Source organism: Balaenoptera physalus (assembly GCF_965194825.1).
Source record: "Balaenoptera physalus genome assembly, chromosome: 3".
NCBI lineage: Eukaryota > Metazoa > Chordata > Mammalia > Artiodactyla > Balaenopteridae > Balaenoptera > Balaenoptera physalus.
Window position 1 is genome coordinate 90300919 of NC_138890.1, and position 10550 is coordinate 90311468.

Here is a 10550-nt window from a genome sequence, read left to right on the forward strand (position 1 = left end):
ATTTGACACAGTTCAAGTCTTTGCTAATATATCGTTTTACAGAATGCCAAACCAGGCCATCTAACAAAAGGACTATCCAAAAAGTGATGTTTGTTACCAAGCTGGAGATGAGTCCAGGATCAGGAGAGAAGAGGAAATAAGGTCAGAGTGCAGGAAGGCTGAGTCAGGAGGCCTGACATGTGCAGAAATGAGATTACTGTGGAATTGTACCTTACCAGAACATTAGATTCAAAAGCCCGCACTTGTAAAAGTTACACAAAATTACCCTTAAAAATCCCTTTTATCCTTCATGAAGTATAGTATAGATAGTTTTGTACATATAACCCTACATGGTATATGTATATGAAAAATTAAATAGTATATGAAAAATAGTACAAATGCAAAATTACATTTTATAGCATTTTATAATATTTAAAACTGAATCTTAGCAGGGATTCTTGAATTCATTTACGTTAAATGCACCTATTTTATGATTCTTAAAACTGTGGTTGGGCCCTGGGCTAATTTCTATTCTCTGGGCTGCGTGTTCTAGCATTTTTTCTCAGCCTGCATACTTTTGACAAATGTATTTTTTCAGAAGAAAGGTAGTTGATGAAAGGAGATATATTTAACATGTGGATACTTTGTTCTCCAAGGTTTTAAATATTATAAGTAATTGAATATCAGTTTTAACAAAGGTGCCTCTCAGAAAATAAAAACAGAAATTCTTGTATCCATGTCTGTTTCTAAGAGGGATTGGTAGGATTTCCACATTTTAGGAGATCAGCAGAGAAAAACCACATGTGCCATCACTTTAAGATAGGTCACCAAAATGACTGAGCATTTCTGCTCAATTCTTCTTGGTTGTTTACTTCCCAGTGAGATCACAGATCATTTATACAGGTATATCCTTAAATATTGAATGAGAAACAAAATTACTGTGGTGTGATTGAGAGGATAGCAGGGAACCCCTACCCCCAGATCTGGTCTATAATAAATACAGAATTTTATTGTGAGAGATTAATTTTTTTGCTTCAAGGTTAGTCCTGTTTTGGAGGGGAAACACATCAGACTTGACAGTCATTGTGCTAGAGTCAAGCAAGATGAATCTCCATTTCTTCTTTCCAGGTAATGTAAACCTGCATTTCCAATCTCCCTTGCAGTTAGGTTTGGGCTAAAGGAATGTCAGTGGAAAGGATGCCTACCATTTCTAGGTCTGGACTTAAAATCCCCTGCTTGATTTTCCAACCTCTCTTTCTTACCTTGGTGATTGAGAAGGTTATACTGGAGATGGCGCCATTGCAAAATGGAAGCAGCCTGAACCCTCATTTGGAGGAAAGCCTCCTAGAAGAGCTTCCCACTCACACCATACTGTGTACAGATGACAAATATATCTTTTCATTGTTAAGCCTTTGGGATTTTTGAGGTTGTTTGTTATAGTAGCTAAAGTTATTTATCCAAATAGAGAGATTTATTTCAGAAGTGAAGTACTGCCATTAAAAAATATATATTAGTCAGCACTGACTTAACTGTTGAGAGGTAAGTAGTGAGCAAATTGATATTGGAGTCTGGGAAGAAGGCTGCCCGTGTGGTGCAGCGGCAAGATATTTAGTACAACTGTCACCTGCAATAAGTTGAAGGTCAGAACAAGTCCTTATGCAGCCTGCAGCTTTAGGGGTAATGGTTGAAATGAATCAGAGTATTAGTATGGGCCAGTTATTATAGGCTGTGTTTTCTAAGGTATTACAAAAAAAGAGGTGGGATCAGGAGAGAATTAGCTGGTTTACCAACATAAATGAAAGGGAATAGATGGAATCCAGAAATGTATGGTTGGAAAACCTGTTTCTAAATCCTAAACAGGAAAAGTTGGTTTTAAAAATCATTAGCTGAATCAAATAACACAGGGTAAAGGTCAGATTAAGGATGTGTGTTTCCCTTAGCTGACTAGCAACTAATTCCTGCTGGTGGTTTACTGATAAGGAAGATTACCTCATCCTCCACGTTGCAGATAGCTTCAAGATAGCCATCATTAAACTGGAGGAGAGAGGCATGAGAGTGAGAAAGCAAAGTAACAAAGCTCATTTATGAATTGCACCTCAGGATGGTGGAAGTGTTTACCTGCTCATGGCAAATGTACTGGAAGCCTATTAAGTTGTTGAGGGAATTGTATTGCCAAAGAAACAGTGAATCCCGAATAAAAAATTCCTTGACTGAATTTTAAGTAACTCTCAGGCCCTGTAGCAAATGTTATCATCGCACCATTATTATTTCCTCAGCCTGTCCTAGGACACAGCCAACACATCCCATGCCTATATCTCTCTGCTCTGGGGGACTTTGTCACCTGCAGGACTGCTTGGAATTAGTACCTCAGGAGTGACCTTAAATCAAGGAGAGGCAGGAGTTTCTGTATCTCTCAAGGAAATTGTGTTCCACGTAGTCTCTTAGTGGGTCCCCAGAGGTTTTGATCTCCAATTCACCTACTCATGAATGCTCCCTTTACAGACTTTCCATCCTTCCATGTCTTACTTCTCCACTACTCACGGTGCTTATCAAGATCACCTCTCAGTTCAAGTACTTCCACCAAAATCCTTCTTCAAGGGTCTTATTTTTAGGGAACGCACATTAGGAGAGGTCTCAACCTTCCAGGAACAGCAGGCAGGGCTTCAAATGCTCTACATCCTCTGAAACACCTCCATCAGATGTCACCAAGGAGGACAACGGGCAGGAACAGGCTGCCCAGAAGATGGACCCAGGGGTCATGGAGAACAACTGACAAAGGAGTTTCTCCCAATGAACAGAATCAAAGCCAAATTAAGGAACTGTCCAATCTGTCTAGCAGAACTACCATCAACTACTCTGTAATTCTTATTCTTCTTTCTAAACAGAAGTGTTTCTTGCGGTTACGCTGCCCCTCTTCCACCACTGAATAGGGAATGTGCAAATGAGGAACAGATAACTTGTCCTTTTGGTTCATATGTGGCAGCAACTAGATTAGTTACACCCAGACTGGGTGAGAGGACTATGCTTTGCCCAGAGAAACAGGATTTTGCACTAGATACCGACTGTGACCAGAAGACACTGTGGGAGAAACACTGAAATAGATATTTAATGACCAGAGGGGGATTTGTGTAACAGACTGATTAGGTGTTCATCAATCCCATTTCATTCTCCTGAGCACAAAAGAAAAATACATTTTTAACTTCTCTCAAAGTTATTTAGGGACCACGTTATATGGGTAAATGTGATATCTACAACTTCCAGCCCTGGTCATAAAGTCTCCTGTATCACTGGCCATGCTCTCTCTTCCCTTTCCTTGGTGAAGATGTAGGCCATCTGTGGAAGATGGTGGCATAATAAAGATGGAAGGAACTTTTATCCCTGAGCCACTAACTGGAGAAGACCTGCCCAGGGACATTCCCCAAGCTTTTTGGACTGTGATGTGAGCAACAAATAAACGTTTATTTTGTTAAGCCACTAAGATTTTGGGATTGTTTGTTATAGCAGCTAGCAATAACTCATGAAGACATACATATTAGTGTATTTATTCTTCTTATGTTCTAGAATATGCTTAGAACATGCTTTGATGGTAGAGAAGGTAGCTAGATCATGATGGGATCAGTGAACATTTAGCAAGGGAGGGATTGTAGCAGAAAGAAACCAGATGGTGCTAAAAACAGAGCATACATTTCTGCCTGGAAATGACTCTTGGTTCTCCACTGGATTCTACAGCACTATATGTGCTATTTGTGTGTGTGTGTGTGTGTGTGTGTGTGTGTGTGTGTGTGTGTGTGTGAGTGCATGCGCACATACAGTATCTATATACATGAGGAGGACACAGGTGGGGCCAGCCATAGGTAGTACAGTATAGCAAGTCGCCTCCTTTCTACATCTTCTTGCAGTGACCCCTTCAACTTCTTCTTTGTCCACTACCAAACCCTTCTTGCTTCACATTCAAAACTGTGCCATTTACGACATCCATAGTCCTAAGTACAGATTGCCAGAGTTGCTCTGACAAATCAGGCTGGCTGGGGAAGCTCTGCCAGGAAGTGAAGAATTCACAGATAGGGAAGGCTCACTCTGGGTTAAGGGTTTCTCTCAATCTCAGCTGGCTATCAGCTAATTCTTGCAAAACTGTGCCTATTTTTCCAGAAGCATTTACATGTCAGTTGGAACTTCCAGAGGATTTCTACAGTTTTAAGGCAATCTTTTTTTTTTTTAAATTAAAAAATGATTTTTAATAGGTAATACGTGGTAATACAGTCACATGGTTCAAAATAAAAACAATACACACCGAGAAGAACTTGTGTCCATTCTGTATTACCTACTCTACCTCTTACAAGTAAACACTTTTACTAGGCTCTTATATAAAATCAACATTTAATGACAAAATTTCAGTGCCAGTAGCTGATGGGGAAATATTTTAAGACAGGGAACACCCGTCTCAAATTACACACGTCCACAGTGTTTTGGCCATCTATTGCAACTATTACAAAATGGTCCTGAAATTGAGAATAAACACTGAGAAACTGTCTCGACCCTGCACCCTCCCAACCGAAGACCAACCATTTGATTTCTATACCATCAGATTAAAATAGCTTAATTTAAACTCTTTGTTGCTGAAATAGACATCCAAACATTAACTCATAGCAAATTTTAATTCTGAGAAATTTTAATCTTTGTAACAAAGGTTTACATATATATCTTATCACTTCTCCTCAGACATATTTCTAATCTTCCTGCGAGTATCCAAGAACAAACATGCTATAGTGATCATATAGGTAATACTATCACAGCCCTGCTGTGTTTCCCTAGTGCGAATGCAATCAGCTGCACCAGACTTCCTAAATTTCTTTCCTATAGATTTTTCCTATTACTTTTCTCTACAGCGACAGCCTGAGAAGTTTAACCCCCCTTTTATTTAGAAAAACCAATTTTATTTGAATATAAAACCCTGAATAAATTTAGTCTTAAAGACATATTTGATATTACCTTTTCTTTGAATTTCATTTCTTGACAGTTTCACTCAAAATTATAAGTAGTGAAAAATGAAAATGAAGTTCTGGATGTTAAATACTAACCATGTGTTTGAGACGGTTGGAGGGGAGATAGGGATCTCAGGGCTTTTGGATCTATACAACAACAGATGTAAAGATCAAAAAGGGAAAATTAGGAGTATGAATATAGGGAAAATACTTTGAAGTATAAGTGTTTTTTACCAGAGGAAACCAATTTTCCCAATTTACTCACATAACACTGGAATGAATAAACCCTCGGCGTGCATGAGCTGATGCTGAAACATTGGTAAACAGGCTAACAGATGGGAGAAGTTGCTGTTAGTTTTCTGCCTTCTCATTCTCTTTTATTGTATGAGGAGCATACAGAAAACCAAACCATACAACAAGCAAAAACAAAAGCAAAAACAGGGTTTGGGAAGTACTTGGGACTACTTAGAATTTTGAGTAAGAGGACAAATGGGACATTCTGAATAACTGAATATGTCTCTATAAGCATAAGACCAATGATCAATTAGTCAGCATCTTTAAATCTCTATGCTTCTTCACGTCTTTAGTGTATTATGGAAGCAGATTTTTGAGATACTATCCTTTTGGTCTGAATTTAAAAATTTAAATTATGGTTTAGCATTTATAACTACTGTCCAAAATTTTAGTAATTTTTTATTGCCCTTATTTGATGAGTAATAATTACTAGTTGGGGATCTTCAAAGCTTGCCTGATTAAGAAACCCGAGGAAGTCTTAGAGCAAGAGCATCATGTGGTTTTTTTAGAGCCCTTTGCTTTCTGTTTTTTTATTTTTTTAAGAGGTTTCAGAATCATCTGTTTCCTCTGGCTTCTCTGGAACGACCGTGGATGACTTCGCCTCTTCCTTTGGCATGTGTGTTCTGGTGATCTCAATGAACAACATGTTGGCCTCTGTGAATTTGCTTCCATATGGAACAAGTTAGCAGCTATTTAATTTCTAAAAATGTTTATGAAGTCCACAGCCCATTGTTATTTTTAGAGAGGCTTGTTCAGATCTTTGCCAGACAGTTATTTCAGGACTCCAGAGATTCTTTATGGAACTCCTTCAGAAAGCACACCACCTTAAAACTATACTGAGTTATTATAAAGATTAAAATAAAAGTATTGATTCCTTGTCTTATTCACATTAACTCTCTTCTAATAGAAGTTAGTTTGTATTGAGCCACATGACAAGCAGATATTTTTAAATTAGAAGATTTGCCTATAAGCTCATGTAGTTTTATAATCAATGAGTGAATTGCATTCATATTTGACCCAAAAAATGTATATGATAGTTTTAGGAATCATGTAAACACTTAGATAACCTTTTCTAAAAAGCTGATTTAAATTCTTCTGTTTGTAACATGTAAAGTGAGCCTTAGAGACAATATTTCACTTATGTTTATTTCCAGGTTTCCGATACCATGGTCCTTAGGTGATTTAATTTTTCTTCTTGGCCTATTAGCTCAGAGTTACCCATTTGTTCAAGGATTTGGCACTTTTTAGTATTCAGCCTTCAATACTCCTTCTGAAAGCTTCTTGTGGTTGAATGCTGAATGCTTACAAAAGCAGATAGGTATTTAAATGTGAAAATGAATTCTTATAATTAGATTTACTCTTTTTTTTTTATCAAGTATGCAAAATACTGCTTCTTGTTCTCAATGAAATTTAGAGAATGAAGTTGAGAATATGCAAAAGTAAACTCATCTGTTTCTGCCTATTTGAAAATCTGAATCTCTCTTGAATTATTCTTATTTGATAATGTTCTTATCATTACATGATTACTTAGTTGTAGCTGTAAGGGAATATTTGAATTATAAAAGTGCCAATCTGGCGGCATTAGAGAAACATATTGTAGGTGATGCTTATCTCTGGGTGGCAACTGAGGGTAAAACAATCATGGAAAAAGGAAGTGCCATGAGAAAGGAAGTGGGAAAGGAAAATGATTCATGTAAGGAAGTGTAATTTGGCTTCTGATAATTTTGGAATTGTAGAAACCTTATAATTTTTTACACAGAGTTCCTGTTGTGGAAGACATCATAGACAAACAGTAAAATGAAAGCTTCTTTTTTTCTTTTTAAAGTTGGTAGAGATTCAATGGAAATTTTTTTCTTAAAACATTAATTTTAAAATAAAATGAATTTGTCAGTCTCAGGAACCAGTCTCTAAGATGAAAAATAATTTTGTTTTGATTTATGCATTTAATATTTCACACTAGAAATGTAAAACTGCAGCAGTTATTTTATAGTGACTGAGATCAGGAAATACAGAGGTAATTCATTATATTTATTATTTTTCTTTATAAAACTATAAATCAATGTTATTGAAAATTAAATGTATGGTCTTCTGTGGGGGCATTTCTGAGGTATAACACTACTTTCCATAAGGCTTTCTACGATCTGACAGAAACTTGAATTATTCATAAAAGCCTTGGATTTTCCTTCACCTAATCAAATTAATAAAACAATTTCAATTCCAAAAGCTATTAATGCTCCATGGAAGAGAGCAAAAAGCATGAATTTATCTTCAGTTTCCTTTTGAATTTTGTGTCCTTCTGGGAATCAGCAAGACAAGAAAGTAGATCTCAAAAAAAGTCAGAGTACTGACTGCTATACCATTGTTACTTTGCTGGTATAACACAGTCGTGTGATAATTTTTGTTCTTCCATTGTCATTGTACTTCCAAGGAAGACTATTCTTGTAGTTCCCTGAAGGGTCTTTAGAACTCCCTTTTAAAATAAATAAATATAAAATAAATAAAATTATATAGAGGCATTCTAGTTTTAAGGATTAATTACCATACTACACCTGAAATGTTTTGTGAAATGGAATCATAACATGGGATAAGACAAATATAAGCAAGCAGCTATATAAAACAAATGTAGAAAGGAACAGGGGTATTATGTCAGTGGGTATAGTAGATAAACAAATTCTTTTTTCTTTTTTTAAATTTACTTATTTATTTTGGGGTACGTTGGGTCTTCGTTGCTGTGTGTGGGCTTTCTCTGGTTGCAGCGAGAGGGGTCTACTCTTCATTGTGGTGTGCAGGCTTCTCATTGCCGTGGCTTCTCTTGCTGTGGAGCAGGGGCTCTAGGCGCGCGGGCTTCAGTAGTTGCGGCACGTGGGCTCTAGAGCGCAGGCTCAGTAGTTGTGGCGCATGGGCTTAGTTGCTCCGAGGCATGTGGGATCTTCCCAGACCAGGGCTCGAACCCGTGTTCCCTGCATTGGCAGGTGGCTTCTCAACCACTGCGCCAACAGGGAAGTCCCCCTAAGAGAATTTTTTTTTTAAATTTATATTTATTTATTTATTTATTTTACTTTTGGCTGCATTGGGTCTTCGTTGCTGCGCGTGGGTTTCTCATTGCGGTGGCTTCTCTCTGTTGTGGAGCACGGGCTCTAGGCGCATGGGCTTCAGTAGTTGTGGCATGTGGGCTCAGTAGTTGTGGCTCATGGGCTAAGTTGCTCCACAGCATGTGGGATCCTCCCGGACCAGGGCTCGAACCCGTGTCCCCTGCATTGGCAGGCGGATTTTTTTTTTTTTTTTTTTTTTTTTTTTTAATCCATAGGACAGAAAGCAGATTAGTGGTTTTCTTTTTTTAAAAATTATTTATTTGTTTATTTATTTATTTATGGCTGTGTTGGGTCTTCGTTTCTGTGCCAGGGCTATCTCTAGTTGCGGCAAGTGGGGGCCACTCTTCATCGCGGTGCGCGGGCCTCTCACTATCGCGGCCTCTCTTGTTGCGGAGCACAGGCTCCAGACGCGCAGGCTCAATAATTGTGGCTCACGGGCCTAGTTGCTCCGCGGCATGTGGGATCTTCCCAGACCAGGGCTCGAACCCGTGTCCCCTGCATTGGCAGGCAGATTCTCAACCACTGCGCCACCAGGGAAGCCCTTTTTTTTTTTTTAAGGAAACTACAGACTTTATTTGGATTTCAGCAGTTTTCCACTAAAGTTCTTTCTTTGTTCTAAGATCCAATCCATAATCCCACATTGCGTTCAGTTTTCCTGTCTCCTTAGTCTCCCCAAACCTGTGATAGTTACTCATTCTTTTTTGTCTTTCATGTATTTTATTTTATTTTTTTACCATCTTTATTGGAATATAACTGCTTTACAATGTTGTGTTAGTTGCTGCTGTATAACAAAGTGTATCAGCTATACATATACATATACCCCATATCTCCTCCCTCTTGCATCTGCCTACCACCCTCCCTATCTCACCCCTTTAGGTGGACACAAAGCACTGAGCTGATCTCCCTGTGCTATGTGGCTGCTTCCTACTAGCTATTTTACATTTGGTAGTGTATATATGTCCATGCCACTCTCTCACTTCGTCCCAGCTTAGCTTTCCCCCTCCCCATGTCCTCAAGTCCATTCTCTACGTCTGCGTCTTTATTCTTGTCCTGCCCCTAGGTCCTTCAGAACCATTTTCTTTTTTTTAGATTCCATATATATGTGTTAGCATATGGTATTTGTTTTTCTCTTTCTGACTTACTTCACTCTGTATGACAGACTCTAGGTCCATCCACCTCACTAAAAATAACTCAATTTCATTTCTTTTTATGGCTGAGTAATATTCCATTGTATATATGTGCCACATCTTCTTTATCCAGTCATCTGTCGATGGGCATTTAGGTTGCTTCCATGTACTGGCTATTGTAAATAGAGCTGCAATGAACATTGTGGTACATGACTCTTTTTGAATTATGGTTTTCTCAGGGTATATGCCCAGTAGTGGGATTGCTGGGTCATATGGGAGTTCTATTTTTAGTTTTTTAAGGAACCTCCATACTGATCTCCATAGTGGCTGTATCAATTTACATTCCCACCAACAGTGCAAGAGGGTTCCCTTTTCTCCACACCCTCTCCAGCATTTATTGTTTGTAGATTTTTTGATGATGGCCATTCTGACTAATGTGAGGTGATACCTCAGTGTAGTTTTGATGTGCATTTCTCTAATGATTAATGATGTTGAGCATCCTTTCATGTGTTTGTTGTGGCAGGAAGATTCTTAACCACTGCGCCACCAGGGAAGTCCTGAGAATTTTTTTTTTTTTTTAAATTAATAGCTACTCTATTTATTTATTTATTTTCAGCTGTGTTGGGTCTTCGTTTCGTGCGAGGGCTTTCTCTAGTTGCGGCAAGCGGAGGCCACTCTTCATTGTGGTGCGGGGGCCACTCTTCATCGCGGTGCGCGGGCCTCTCACCATCACGGCCCCTCCCGCTGCGGGGCACAGGCTCCAGACGCGCAGGCTCAGCAGTTGTGGCTCATAGGCCCAGTTGCTCCACGGCATGTGGGATCTTCCCAGACCAGGGCTCGAACCCGTGTCCCCTGCATTAGCAGGCAGATTCTCAACCACTGCGCCACCAGGGAAGCCCCCTGAGAATTTTTTATGTGTATCTTTGTACAAGGGACTTTTAATAATAAAGTAAATGTCTTCAACTCCAGCATCATCTTATAGAAATATTGTTCAGGATGACACTTCTTGAATCAGTCCTCTTTGAAGGATGAGGATATAATATTAAACCATTACTCAGTCAAGGCATTCCTAAGGG